This window comes from Diaphorina citri, unplaced genomic scaffold (genome assembly GCF_000475195.1).
Source record: "Diaphorina citri unplaced genomic scaffold, Diaci psyllid genome assembly version 1.1 scaffold1375, whole genome shotgun sequence".
In the NCBI taxonomy this organism is placed as follows: domain Eukaryota; kingdom Metazoa; phylum Arthropoda; class Insecta; order Hemiptera; family Psyllidae; genus Diaphorina; species Diaphorina citri.
In genome coordinates this window covers 1-10,902 of record NW_007378801.1, presented here as the reverse complement: position 1 = coordinate 10,902, position 10,902 = coordinate 1, and the positions used below count along the sequence as shown (strand labels likewise).

Sequence of the window (10,902 nt, the reverse complement as noted above, 5' to 3'; positions counted from 1 at the left end):
CAGTACTGTTAATGATATAATTTTAATATTATTTTAAAAAACTTTTTTTATTAAATCATTATTAATTTTATTTAATCTGTTCAAAAGGAGAGGTGGCCGAGTGGTTAATGGCAGCAGACTGTAAATCTGCCCTCTTATGAGTTCGTTGGTTCGAATCCAGCCCTCTCCAAAAAGTAAAGCACAAAATAATTAAATTAATTTATTTTCCTAAATATTTTCATATTCGCGGGTGTAGCTTAATGGCAGAGCTAAAGCCTTCCAAGCTTAAGACGAGGGTTCGATTCCCTTCACCCGCTCCATTTTTCTTATTATTAATAAGTTACTGCCCTTGTGGCTCAATGGTAGAGCACTCCCTTGGTAAGGGAGAGGTCACGTGTTCAATTCACGTCAAGGGCATTGAGATATAAATTTTAATTTTCTTTTTTATAAAAATTCTAGATGAAAAACATATTTAAAGTAAGATACTTTTTCTGTATATTCTCGTAAAATTGTTAGGAGTATAAAATGGCAAAAAGTAAATTTGAACGAACTAAGCCGCATATAAATGTTGGAACAATAGGTCATGTTGACCATGGAAAAACTACATTAACAGCCGCAATTGCAACTGTATTATCAAAAAAATTTGGTGGTGAAGCAAAATCTTATGATCAAATAGATGCAGCACCGGAAGAAAAAGCTCGGGGTATTACAATTAATACCGCTCATATAGAATATGAAACAAAGGCTAGACATTATGCTCATGTTGATTGCCCTGGACACGCTGATTATATAAAAAATATGATTACAGGAGCAGCACAAATGGATGGGGCTATTTTAGTCTGTTCTGCTGCTGATGGACCAATGCCTCAGACACGTGAGCATATTTTATTAGCTCGTCAAGTGGGTGTACCGTATATTGTTGTTTTTTTAAATAAAGCAGATATGGTGGATGATGAAGAATTATTGGAATTAGTTGAAATAGAAATTAGAGAATTATTAAATAAGTATGAATTTCCTGGAAATGATATACCAATAATTAAAGGTTCAGCAAAACTAGCCTTAGAAGGTGATACAGGTCCGTTAGGTGAGCAATCAATTTTATCTTTATCTAAAGCTTTAGATACTTATATTCCTACTCCTAATCGAGCAATAGACGGTGCTTTTTTATTGCCAGTTGAAGATGTTTTCTCTATATCAGGTAGAGGTACAGTAGTAACTGGTCGTGTTGAACGGGGTATTGTAAGGGTTGGAGAGGAATTAGAAATAATTGGTATTAAGGATACTGTAAAAACAACATGTACTGGTGTAGAAATGTTTCGTAAATTATTAGATCAAGGGCAAGCTGGTGATAATATTGGATTATTATTGCGCGGAACAAAACGTGAAGATGTAGAAAGAGGACAAGTTTTAGCTAAACCTGGATCAATTAAACCACATAAGCATTTTACTGGTGAAATTTATGCTTTATCAAAAGATGAAGGAGGTCGCCATACTCCGTTTTTTAGTAATTATCGTCCTCAGTTTTATTTTAGAACTACTGATGTAACAGGTTCAATTGAATTGCCAAAAAATAAAGAAATGGTAATGCCGGGAGATAATGTGTTAATTACGGTGCGATTGATTAATCCAATTGCCATGGAGGAAGGTTTACGTTTTGCTATTCGCGAAGGCGGTAGAACTGTTGGCGCGGGAGTTGTTGTTAAGATTATTGAATAAAAATTATATGTTTAAAAATATTTAAAAATTTAGTGCTTAACTAAAATTACGAAATATTATTTAAATTAAAATTATTATATTTTGTATAACGTTATTAGTTATAAAAATTTATTAATTGTTTTATTAATTAATTAAATCTAATTTAAATTTACGTTATTTAAATAAAACTTTTACTAATTTTTTATTTATTTCCATGTTGTATTACGAATTTTATTGGTAGGATTATATTGATTTTTTTGTATTTATATAGTAATTGGATTTACTTGCTGAAGTAAGTATAATCTGGACTATTTATAATTTTTGGTATTTTTATTAATTTTGTATTCTAAAAGTTGAATAATATATAAATATTTCAGATATATTGGTTTTTTAAAGGATATGATTTTTTTATTATTATTTTAGCAAAAATAATAATTTTAAAGTATATATCGGTAATAATAAATTATTTAACTATATAATTTATAAAATGCTATTGATTTTGAAAAGAATTAATTAATATATGTTTAAAATGCATGAAATTATATGTTTTATTAGGAATACGTTTATTTTTTAACATAAAATTTTAAGCGATAAAAATTATGTTAATTACAACTACTAATTAAATTATAATTAGCGATCTTTCACGGTTTATTTATAAAAAGCATTTTTATACTACATAGTTTTATTTTTATTTTATTAAATTTTAATTGAATTTAAATTTTATGATTAAATGAATATTAATAAACGACAAATAATAGTTATTAAAATACTAAAAGATATTAAGGCACAAGATATAAAGGTATATGATACATCTAATTTAACTAATTTATTTGATAGAATTACTATTGCTTCTGGAAGTTCTAAACGACAAATTAATGCATTAGCTGTATCAATACGTAAGAATATTAAAAATATAAATAATAATATTGTAAATATAGAAGGTAAAAAATCTAGCGAATGGCTTTTATTAGATTTAGGGGATATAATTATTCATATTATGAATCCATATATTAGAAATATGTATAACTTAGAAGAAATTTGGGGTGAAAAAGAAATTAAATTTAACTAAATATATTGAATAATAAAAATTATGAAATTTCATAAAGATCTTGATTTGAGGGGTTTGTATTGTCCTATACCTATTTTAAGAACTAAAAAAATTTTATCAAAAATGTCGCATGGAGAAATTTTACGTATTACAGCAACGGATATTAATATTTTTGAAGATATTAATATTTTTTCTATACAAACAGGAAATATTTTGTTAAAAAAAATAAAAAAAAATAATGAATTTATTTTTTTTATAAAACGTAAATAAATTTAATTTTCGTTTCGAAGATGAGGAAATAGAATGACATCACGAATGTTTTTTGAGTTAGTTAATAACATAATTAAACGATCAACACCAATTCCACAACCAGAAGCTGGTGGCATACCATATTCTAATGCATGAATATAATCTGTATCATAATAAGAAGATAACTCTCCATTAATTTCATTTTTTAAATCAATTTGATTTTTAAAGCGAACAGATTGTTCTTCAGGATCATTTAATTCAGAAAAACCATTAGCAATTTCATTTCCAATAATAAATAACTCAAAACGTTCTGTTATATTATTATTTTCTATATTTGATTTTCTAGCTAATGGTGAAATTTCAGTAGGATAATTAGTAATATAAGTTGGATTCCAAAGTTTTGTTTCGGTAGTTTCTTCAAATAACATGAGTTGTAATATATCTTTTTTTAAATTATTTAATATTTTTTTTTGATTAAATTTTGGATTAATTTTTTTTAATTCAGATTTTAGAAATAATTTATTTTGTAAATCTATTTCGTTGTATTGAGGTGTATATTTTTTTATAGCTTCAATAATAGTTAATTTTTCAAATGATTTACTAAAATCAAGTAAACGACCTTGGTAATCTATTTTAGTGGTACCTATACAATCCATTATTATTTTTTTAATCATTTTTTCTGTAAATTTCATTAACCAAATATAATTTGTATAAGCAGCATAAAATTCTATCATTGTAAATTCAGGATTATGTCTAGGTGAAATTCCTTCATTACGAAAATTTTTATTAATCTCAAAAATTTTATTAAATCCTCCAATTATAAGACGTTTTAGATATAATTCTGGAGCTATTCTTAAAAACATTTTCATGTTAAGAGAATTATGATGAGTAATAAATGGTTTAGCTATAGCTCCCCCAGGTTTATTATGTAATATTGGTGTTTCAACTTCCATAAAATCATTTTTTTCCATAAAGTGTCTAATAGAAGAAATTATTTGCGTTCTTTTTTTAAAAACTTTTCGCGTATTTTCATTTATAATTAAATCAATATAACGGTGACGATATTTAATTTCTTGATTAGATAATTTTTGAAATTTATTAGGAAGTGGTCGTAATGATTTAGTAATTAATTTTAGTGATGATACTTTTATAGATAATTCTCCTGTATTAGTTTTGAATAAAGTTCCTTTTGCTCCAATAATATCTCCTATATCATAATTTTTGAAATCAGTATATAAATTTTTACCAATAATTTCGTTAGAAATGTATAATTGAATTTTACCATTAGAATCTGGACCGGATGTATCTTGTAACATGATAAATGAAATTTTCCCCATAACTCTTTTGAGCATTATTCGTCCGGCAACTATAGTAAAAATTGATTTTTGTTTTAATATAAAATTTTCAGTATTATCATAATGTATATGTAAATCATTAGCATTATGTATTGGATAAAAATCATTAGGAAATGCAAAACCTTTTTTTCGTAATAAATTTAATTTATTACGTCTCTCAGAAATTATAGTATTTTCATCCATAATAGTATTTTTTAATTTTTAGTTATTTTGTTTAATAAATGTTGTTTTAATGAGGCAATGATAAAATTATCTAAATCTCCATCTAAAATATCTTTTATATTTTTAGTCTCTAAATTAGTTCTTAAATCCTTAATTCTTGATTTATCTAATACGTACGAACGAATTTGATACCCCCACTTAATATCTTTTTTTGTATCTTCTAATTTTTTTTTTTCTTTTATTTGATATTGTAATTTTAGTTTATATAATTTAGATTTTAGCATATCCCATGCTTCAGATTTATTGCGATGTTGACTGCGATCATTTTGACATTGAACAACAATACCAGTTGGAATATGTGTAATACGAACAGCTGAATCAGTTTTGTTAATATGCTGCCCTCCTGCTCCTGATGCACGATAGGTGTCTATTCGTAAATCAGCAGGATTAATGTTAATATTGATTAAATTATTTATTTCTGGGTATACAAATAAACTGGAAAATGAAGTGTGACGATTATTAGAAGAATCAAAAGGTGATTTACGAACTAATCTGTGTATACCTGATTCTGATTTAAGAAAACCATAAGCATATTTTCCTTTAATTTTTAATGTTACGGTTTTAATACCCGTTATTTCACCATTTGACTTCTCGAGAATTTCAACTATAAAACCTTTTCTTTCGCAATAACGTAAATATTGACGAAGTAACATAGAGGCCCAATCTTGTGCTTCAATTCCCCCGGCCCCGGATTGAATATCAATAAAACAATTATTAAAATCCAATGGATCGTTAAAAAATTGATGGAATTCTATTTCCTTTATTTTATTGTTTAATTTATTAGTATTATCCTCAATTTCTTTTAACATATTTTCTTCTTTTTCTATACATATAATTTCAAATAAATCACGATTATAAGATATTTCTTCTTCAATTTTAATTAAATTTAAAACAATATGTTCTAATTTTTTTTTTTCTTTTCTAAGTTTTTTTATATATTCTTGATTTTTCCAAATGTCAGGGAATTTAAGTTTATTATTAATTATATCAAGTTTTTTAAATTTTTTATCAAAGTCAAAGATATCTCCGTAGTTCAATCATCTTATTACTTATATTATTTAATTTTATCTTGATGCTATTTAAGTATTCTGATTCCATTTTTTTAAAAAAGTAAAATTTTATAAATTATTTAATTAATTATAAATATAAATTTATTTATAATAAATTTTTTAAATTTGGTTTAATCCAAAATTTTCGTAGAATATTACGATTGCAATTAAATTGAGTAATTTTATTTCGTTTAGTTAAAATTAATTTAAGCGATTTTAAAGATCCATTATTTAATTTTTGAAGTAATTTAGTGAACAAGTTTTTTTCTAATTTTTTAATACATTTTATCCAATAACTCCATTCATTTAAAATACTAGGTTCAATTAATTCATCAAGTATTATTAAAGCGCGTGATCCAGGTTTTTGTATTATTTTTTCTAGTATATTATTTTTATTATTACATAAGTATTTATTAAATAATTTCATCCATCCAGAAAGATTAAAACAAGAATCATAAATAGGGATATTAGAAAAATTCTTAATAATATTAAAAGATTTTTTAAAATCAGATCCTCCCCATAACCATAATGAATTAATTTTTTTTAACCCAATATTTTCTCTTTCTATATTAACTTTATGATTAAACCAATTCATTTGTATTTCATTTTGTAATTTTAGCCAATCTTTATGTCCTTTTCCTTTAGGTATCCAATTTTTAATATTCTGTTCACTGGCAGCATTTGGTGTTGCTGTAATTAATTTTTTCCAATTATCTGCTCTTATAAACCAATTGTTAGCATCTCCATATATAATAGAATATCCATTTTTAGAAAATATAGATTCAGCTATTTTGAATAAAATAAATGATGATTGATGTGTTAAATATAATTTCCGTGTATCTGTTAGTATTAAACAATTAGATCCAACATGAATATGTACTGGATTTATTAAAAACCAATAACCTTTTAGAATTGGAATTCCTAGCATATACATAGCCATATGAGCAATAGATAAATTATTATAATAACTAAAATTTAATTGAGAAAAAATTTTTGAATTAAAAAAATTATTGCAAGAAATCAATCCTAAAGTTTGCGCTACCCAATTTTCATGAGCAAGTGCTCTAGAAAATGGATTAATTAATTGAGTTTTTATTAAACTTTTTGTGAGTAAAATTGATAAAGAAGATAAAGAAGATATTTGATATTTATCAATAAAATTATTAGCTATCTCAAGCGGTAATAATCCAAACGGTATTAAAATATCTAAATGTTTCATATAGAATTTATATAAAAAAATTATAGATTAATAGATTGTTGAGATTTATTTTTATATTTATTTCATCAATTTTTTACATTTATTTTATCAATTTTTTGATATTTTTATTTAAAAATTAATTTAATTCATTTTTTAAATTTTAAAATTTTTAATCTATTGAAGTAAAATAATTATTAATATACATAAATTTTTATGTTTATACAATAAAAATTTTAATAATATTTTTTTGATGTTAAAACAACTTAATGATATAATTTTAATATTATTTTAAAAAACTTTTTTTATTAAATCATTATTAATTTTATTTAATCTGTTCAAAAGGAGAGGTGGCCGAGTGGTTAATGGCAGCAGACTGTAAATCTGCCCTCTTATGAGTTCGTTGGTTCGAATCCAGCCCTCTCCAAAAAGTAAAGCACAAAATAATTAAATTAATTTATTTTCCTAAATATTTTCATATTCGCGGGTGTAGCTTAATGGCAGAGCTAAAGCCTTCCAAGCTTAAGACGAGGGTTCGATTCCCTTCACCCGCTCCATTTTTCTTATTATTAATAAGTTACTGCCCTTGTGGCTCAATGGTAGAGCACTCCCTTGGTAAGGGAGAGGTCACGTGTTCAATTCACGTCAAGGGCATTGAGATATAAATTTTAATTTTCTTTTTTATAAAAATTCTAGATGAAAAACATATTTAAAGTAAGATACTTTTTCTGTATATTCTCGTAAAATTGTTAGGAGTATAAAATGGCAAAAAGTAAATTTGAACGAACTAAGCCGCATATAAATGTTGGAACAATAGGTCATGTTGACCATGGAAAAACTACATTAACAGCCGCAATTGCAACTGTATTATCAAAAAAATTTGGTGGTGAAGCAAAATCTTATGATCAAATAGATGCAGCACCGGAAGAAAAAGCTCGGGGTATTACAATTAATACCGCTCATATAGAATATGAAACAAAGGCTAGACATTATGCTCATGTTGATTGCCCTGGACACGCTGATTATATAAAAAATATGATTACAGGAGCAGCACAAATGGATGGGGCTATTTTAGTCTGTTCTGCTGCTGATGGACCAATGCCTCAGACACGTGAGCATATTTTATTAGCTCGTCAAGTGGGTGTACCGTATATTGTTGTTTTTTTAAATAAAGCAGATATGGTGGATGATGAAGAATTATTGGAATTAGTTGAAATAGAAATTAGAGAATTATTAAATAAGTATGAATTTCCTGGAAATGATATACCAATAATTAAAGGTTCAGCAAAACTAGCCTTAGAAGGTGATACAGGTCCGTTAGGTGAGCAATCAATTTTATCTTTATCTAAAGCTTTAGATACTTATATTCCTACTCCTAATCGAGCAATAGACGGTGCTTTTTTATTGCCAGTTGAAGATGTTTTCTCTATATCAGGTAGAGGTACAGTAGTAACTGGTCGTGTTGAACGGGGTATTGTAAGGGTTGGAGAGGAATTAGAAATAATTGGTATTAAGGATACTGTAAAAACAACATGTACTGGTGTAGAAATGTTTCGTAAATTATTAGATCAAGGGCAAGCTGGTGATAATATTGGATTATTATTGCGCGGAACAAAACGTGAAGATGTAGAAAGAGGACAAGTTTTAGCTAAACCTGGATCAATTAAACCACATAAGCATTTTACTGGTGAAATTTATGCTTTATCAAAAGATGAAGGAGGTCGCCATACTCCGTTTTTTAGTAATTATCGTCCTCAGTTTTATTTTAGAACTACTGATGTAACAGGTTCAATTGAATTGCCAAAAAATAAAGAAATGGTAATGCCGGGAGATAATGTGTTAATTACGGTGCGATTGATTAATCCAATTGCCATGGAGGAAGGTTTACGTTTTGCTATTCGCGAAGGCGGTAGAACTGTTGGCGCGGGAGTTGTTGTTAAGATTATTGAATAAAAATTATATGTTAATTTTTTAAAAATAAGAGATTTATATTTTATTTATTTTTATAAAGGGGTATAGCTCAATTGGCAGAGCATTGGTCTCCAAAACCAAAGGTTGGCGGTTCGATGCCGTCTGCCCCTGCCATATTTAGCATGTTAAGGTATTAAAATGTCTAATTATTTTATAAAAATTTTTAGTATTTTTAGTGATAAAATCAAATTTTTATTAGTTATTTTTTTGGCAATAATTAGTACTTCAGTTTTTTGTATGTTGTATAAAAAATTTACTTTTTTTTCTATATTAATATTAATTATTAGTTTTTTACTGGAATTTATATTGATATACACTATAGAAAAGAAAATACTTTTTATAAAATTTATAAAAGAATCATTATGCGAAGTTAAAAAAATTGTTTGGCCAAAACCTAAAGAAACAATACAAATGACAATTACTGTATTTTCTTTTGTTTTATTTATGGCATTTTTTTTGCGTAGCGTTGATAAATTTCTTGAATTTTTTTTATACAACTTAATTTTAAGATAAAAAAAATAATATGAATGTAGTTCAACAGTTTATACAAGATAATTTATTAACTAAGGAAATAGTTAATAGTAATAAAATAAATATAGATAAAGGTAAGGAATACATAGAGAGATCTATAAATAATAAGAAACGTTGGTATGTTATTCATTCTTATTCTGGGATGGAGAAAAATGTTCAACGAAAATTGATAGAACGTATTAATAAATTAGGTATGCAAAAAAAATTTGGTAGAATTTTAGTTCCTACTGAAGAAATAGTTGATGTTAAGAAAAATCAGAAATCAGTAATTAAGAAACGTTTTTTTCCAGGTTATGTTTTAATTGAAATGGAAATGACAGATGAAAGTTGGCATTTAGTAAAAAATACTAAAAAAGTTACTGGTTTTATTGGAGGAAAATCAAATCGTCCAACTCCAATTTCCTCAAAAGAGATTGAAGAAATCTTAAAACAAATAAAAAAAGGTGTAGAAAAACCTCGACCGAAAATCCTTTATCAATTGGATGAATTAGTTCGTATAAAAGATGGTCCATTTACTGATTTTAGTGGAAATATAGAAGAAGTTAATTATGAAAAATCTCGTGTTCGTGTATCGGTTACTATATTTGGTCGAGCAACTCCGGTTGAACTTGAATTTAATCAGGTTGAAAAAATATAATTTTTTGTATCTTTTGTGTAATTTTCTTATAATTAACAATAAAAATTATGGTAAAAAAAATTACTGGTTTTATTAAATTACAAATTCCAGCTGGAAAAGCTAATCCATCTCCTCCAATTGGTCCGGCATTAGGTCAACGTGGTTTGAATATCATGGAATTTTGTAAAAATTTTAATGCACAAACACAAGGAATAGAATTAGGTACTCCAATTCCTGTTATAATTACAGTATTTTCTGATAAATCTTTTACTTTTAAAAAAAAAGTAACACCAGTAACTTTTTTAATTAAAAAAGCTGCTGGAATTCAAAAAGGTTCAGCGAAGCCTCATTCAGATAAAGTAGGTAAATTAACATATTTACAAATCAAAGAAATTGCGACTATTAAAAATGTAGATCTTACGGCTGCCTCTATTTCAGCTGCTATGCGCACTATTGCTGGTTCAGCGCGTTCTATGGGAATTATAGTGGAAGGATTTGAATGAAAAAATTATCTAAATGTATCAATAAACATAAATTAAAGTTTGATAAAAATAAAATATATTCTTTTGATAGTGCTATTACTTTAATCAAGGAAGCAGCAACTGCAAAATTTGATGAATCAATTGATATTTCGATTCATTTAAATGTTAATATCAAAAGATCTGATCAAATAGTACGTGGTTCAATTGTGTTGCCATTTAGTACAGGTAAAAAGATTTATATTGCGGCATTTGTTCCTAAAGAAAAATATGAGCAAGCTAAAATAGCTGGAGCAGATATTGTTGGAATGGAAGATTTGGCTCAAAAAATTAAATCTAATGAAGTATCTTGTGATTTAGTAATCGCTTCTCCTGAAAGTATGCATATAGTTAGTTCTTTAGGTAAAATTCTTGGACCAAAAGGTTTAATGCCAAATATAAAAGACGGTACGTTAAATTCTGATATTTTAACTGCAATTAAAAATGCAAAATCAGGACAAATTCGCAGTACTG

General features: G+C 26.4%; 7 non-coding genes across 7 annotated transcripts; all 7 read left to right on the top strand.

Moving 5' to 3' along the window:
• Nucleotides 1-86: 86 nt before the first annotated feature.
• On the top strand, nt 87-169 carry Trnay-gua. Its single transcript has one exon. It is a non-coding gene; the product is annotated as a tRNA-Tyr (tRNA).
• A 56-nt stretch (nt 170-225) lies between these two features.
• On the top strand, nt 226-296 carry Trnag-ucc. Its single transcript has one exon. It is a non-coding gene; the product is annotated as a tRNA-Gly (tRNA).
• A 28-nt stretch (nt 297-324) lies between these two features.
• Trnat-ggu lies at nt 325-396 on the top strand. The gene has a single exon. It is a non-coding gene; the product is annotated as a tRNA-Thr (tRNA).
• A 6,740-nt stretch (nt 397-7,136) lies between these two features.
• Nucleotides 7,137-7,219, top strand: Trnay-gua. The gene has a single exon. It is a non-coding gene; the product is annotated as a tRNA-Tyr (tRNA).
• Nucleotides 7,220-7,275: 56 nt separating this feature from the next.
• On the top strand, nt 7,276-7,346 carry Trnag-ucc. Its single transcript has one exon. It is a non-coding gene; the product is annotated as a tRNA-Gly (tRNA).
• Nucleotides 7,347-7,374: 28 nt separating this feature from the next.
• Trnat-ggu lies at nt 7,375-7,446 on the top strand. Its single transcript has one exon. It is a non-coding gene; the product is annotated as a tRNA-Thr (tRNA).
• A 1,355-nt stretch (nt 7,447-8,801) lies between these two features.
• Trnaw-cca lies at nt 8,802-8,874 on the top strand. Its single transcript has one exon. It is a non-coding gene; the product is annotated as a tRNA-Trp (tRNA).
• The last annotated feature ends 2,028 nt before the right edge of the window (nt 8,875-10,902 follow it).